We start from the raw sequence: 4325 nt of genomic DNA on the forward strand, positions 1-4325 counted from the left end.
ATTACTTTTCAAAGGTGTTGTATCAATTTACAAACCAAATTCTATTAAATATAGAATACATTAGAAAATAGAGTAATATAGCATATAAAAAATAATGAAAGAGTACTTAAAAGATAAATTTTCACACACTTTCACCTTGTGTGAAATAGGTACACAATAAAAAATGGGGATGATAATGCACTGCTTATTGCTATCATAGCGATTTTAAAATACAATTATTAAGGTAATACTTAAACATTAAATGTTTTAACATGAAACTATTCTTTTTAGGAAAAGATTTATAGTAAAGGAAAACATAACAGATTTAGCTTCAACTCCTTCACAACTAATATATTAAGAGTTTTTCTAAAATTGTGTCTCTTTAATTGTCAAACAGTAACAGTTGAGTTCAAATCAAGATGAAGCAGTATCTGGAAGTTCTGGAGACCAAAATAATAAAAATGCACAACAAAATAACTACTTCTTTCTTTTTTTTTGTTTTAGGAGGATGTAGAAATGTACCATTTTATTATTACAAAGATTCTCACGAAAATGAAAATAGTATCTCAAAAAGGGTACTAGACTACCAGTCTCCACCCACAGAATTGGGCGAGGATAGAGGGAAGGCAGTGGGAGTTCCTTGGCTCACACGGGGCCAGTGGGATGGCATGATAACAGAACCAATCTAAAAATGGCTGTTACCTTAAGGAGCCTGATGGGGGGGGGGGGTCCCTGAAGACCCAGCCACTCCTTCTAGAATGCTCAGTAAGGACACCTTTCCAAAGCTACTAAGCAGACACTTGGCATTTCAGGATTTCTGTCCCACGGCTGCTTAAGAGTATGCCTTCCAGACCCGGCACCCTTTATGGTTCAAATTAAGAACTGGGGAAGGATGGTGGCAAGGCAGCCACTAGAAAAGCTCACTCATAACATGTGCCCTGGGCTCAGGGCCCTGGTTCCTGTCTAGTCCCTGGGGATATTTATATTTAATATATTTTTATATAAATACACAGAGAAATAGAAAATATAAAATCTGAGGGGTTGTGGGAGAAAGGTGGGGAACTTGGCAGGAAGCCAGAACTGGAGAGGTCTGCTCAGGCCAACTTGACCTCCTCCTTGACCCCTTTGGCTTCTTGCTTCTCCTCTTTGGTTTTCTCCTCTTCTGTGACTTCTTTCTTCTCTTCTGGGTCTTTCTCTTTTTCATCCTCAGTTTTGACTCTCTTGGCTTTTTTGAAGTTGGAAGAATTCTTGTGCCCACCTTCTCCCTCCTCATCAGAGTCCGAGAACTCTTCCTCACAGGCAATTCGTTTGTCAGAAGAACAAATTGAGATGCGCTTGTCAGGGTCTTCTTCGTCCTCATCGCCACCCTCCTCTGGAATGGCATCCTCAGGAATCACCTGCCTTTGGACCCCAGGTGCATAGGGCAGCATTCTCAGGTTCTCAAACAGTCGCTGTTTGATTTTCTCCAGGTATTCATTGGTATTCTGGTTCATCATATTGGAAGGACTGATGTGAAGTTTGAAATCTGGTCCAAAGTATTCAAAGTAGTCGTTGTATGGAAGCTCATTCGGGATCTCTGTGTCCAGGGCCATGGCTGTTTCATACGTCCAGCAGCAGGCCACGTTGCGGATGGTGTAGCCCCCCCCCGCCCCCCAAGCATCAGCATGGGCAGGTTGAAGCTCTTCACAAACTCCACACACTTGGCCTGCCCTTTGATGGTCAGATTGAAGCAGCCTAACCGATCCCCAGACAGGGAGTCGGAGCCACACTGTAAGACAACTGCCCTGGGCTGGAACATCTCCATCCCTTTAGATATGACCAGCTTGAAAATGGCCTCATAGGACTCATCATCGATTCCATCTCGGAGCGGGTAGCTAAGAGCGTAATACTTGCCTTTGCCAGCCCCAATATCCTGTAGGTCCCCAGTTCCTGGGAAGTACTCTCCGTATTTATGAAAGGACACAGTCATGACCCAGTCTGTGGTATAGAAGGCGTCTTCCACGCCATCACCGTGGTAAATATCAATGTCAATATACAGCACCCTGTGGTGATACTTTAGCAGTTCCAGGATGGCCAAGATGATATCATTGACGTAACAGAAGCCAGATGCCTCAGACTTCTTTGCATGGTGCAGGCCCCCAGCCCAATTCACAGCGATGTCCGTCTGCTGCTTATTCAGTTTCACAGCACTCACCACAGAGCCACCAGTAGATAACTGACAGAACTCAAACAGGCCATCAAATACTGGACAGTCCTCACCGACGTTGAATCTCTGCATCTGCTGGCTGTACTCAGACATGTTATCTGGGTGGATGGAGCGCAAGAATTTAATGTAGTTGTCACTGTGGTACTTGGTCATCTCCTCAGCACTGGCTTTGTGAGGGCAATAGATTTCCATTTTTTGGTACAGACCATAGTTAAGTAGCAAATTGTAAGTCATGCGGATTCGGTGAGGCTTCATTGGGTGACCTTGTCCATAATAGTAATTTCCAACATCCCCGTCATAGTAGTAATAGACTTTCCTCCAAGTGCCCTGAGTCTTGCTCTCCTCCCATCCCTCCCGTCAGTCAGTCCATCCGGCCAAAATAACTTCACTTCTTGAGCATCTCCAGAACCATCTACACCATATCAAACAGGATTTCATGCATTAGGTTATTATTATCCCTAGTTAACAGAGAGAGAAACTCAGCCTCAGGCCAGGTTTTAGTGTGACTGGCGGTCAGTGGCAGCGAGAAGTACTTTGAAGCCCATTATTTAAACCATTAAATTCCCAATTTGTAATAAAGTATTAAGTCTCCCCTAAAGCCAAGCAAAATTCCAATCTCTTATTTTATAGGTACAAGAAGTAAACAAAATATTTGCAACTTGTAAGACACATGATTTATCTCCCTTATAAACAAATTGCTCCTATAGGCAATGTAATTGAAAAAAATAGTTACAGATATGACCAGTGTAGGGCAAGAACTTTCTCCATTATCGTCTTAGCACCTCCAGCTGGGCCTAAGACTTAAATTGGTAGAAGACTAATGGGAGAAAAGGATACAAATTCATGAAATTTTTTATATGTACATGGGAGAGCCTTCACAAGAGAATGAAGATTCAGAGAAATGACCAGAGCAGGGAGGCTTTATACTCTTTAGACAAAGAAACAACCCATTTGTGAAGAATTGACAAGACAAAGGAATGTGGGCTAAGAATAGTAAATTGTGAAGAAGTAAGTAGGAAGATAAGGGTTAGTTTAACAAGGTTTGTTTGTACAGATTATTGGCCGCAAATTCCCCATCTCTGATAATAAGAATGTCTTCCTTCTTTCTGGTATAGGAAGGGTACTTATCACATGGGAATTTTATCTCCTGCTTTCAGGGAAAAAAAGAGGGTTGGGGTGTCTTTCTTGAACCTGCTGTTTCTTAAGTGTCTTTATTTTTTTTAAAAGATTTTATTTATTTGTTTGACAGAGAGAGACACAGCGAGAGAGGGAATACAAGCACGAGGAGTGGGAGAGGGAGAAGCAGGCTTCCTGCAGAGCAGGGAGCCCAATGCGGGGCTCTATCCCAGGACCCTGGGACCATGACCTGAGCCAAAGGCAGATGCTTAACGACTGAGCCACCTAGGTGCCCCTCTTAAGTGTCTTTAATTTAAAATATTCAATATGCCAAAGTGGCATATTCTGGGATCCTTTACCAGGCAAGTGAAGGAACATAAATACAAATGGCCAGTGAACATAATTTAAAATATTTAACCTTACTAATGAATGGGGACACGAAAATTAAAGTAAGATATTACTTTTATTTATCAGATAGGCAAAAATTCAAAACATCACAGTGGAGAAAAGGATACTCTTATATATTATTTTTAGGAGTGTAAAATAATACTTATCCAAAAAAAAGTAAAAATACACATATCCACTGACACAGTAAATCCATTTCTTAGTATCTCTCGAGCAGAAACATTCATATAAAATGGGCAAGGATAGTTGCTCAAGACTATTCTTAGTAGCATTTTTGAAATTGTTAAGAATTAGAACAAATTTAAAGTAAATCAGTTAAGGACTGGTTTTAAAAGTTGTGATACATTCTTTCACTAGAATAAAATTCAGACTTAAAATAATGAAGTGGATGTATAAGCAGTAGAAAGATACACGTGATATGTCACTGAATAAAAAAGCAAGTTTCAGAATAATATGTTAGTCATGATACAATTTGGTTAAAAAAAAGATATGTATATCTGAATTTGCATAAAGAAAGGTGTGATAGGATAAAAACTGAAATTGTTAAAAATGGTTACATCTGAGGGGAGAGAGTTGTAGGGAAAAGTAGATACGAAAGAAACATTAAATTCCTTAAGAT

At 40.4% G+C, this 4325-nt stretch overlaps 1 pseudogene; it reads right to left on the bottom strand.

The window, feature by feature from the left end:
* Positions 1–958: 958 nt before the first annotated feature.
* On the bottom strand, positions 959–2561 carry LOC102746039 (histone deacetylase 1 pseudogene; annotated as a pseudogene).
* Positions 2562–4325: the final 1764 nt, after the last annotated feature.

Source organism: Leptonychotes weddellii, chromosome 4 (genome assembly GCF_054177405.1).
Source record: "Leptonychotes weddellii isolate Sample4059 chromosome 4, ASM5417740v2, whole genome shotgun sequence".
In the NCBI taxonomy this organism is placed as follows: Eukaryota; Metazoa; Chordata; class Mammalia; order Carnivora; family Phocidae; genus Leptonychotes; species Leptonychotes weddellii.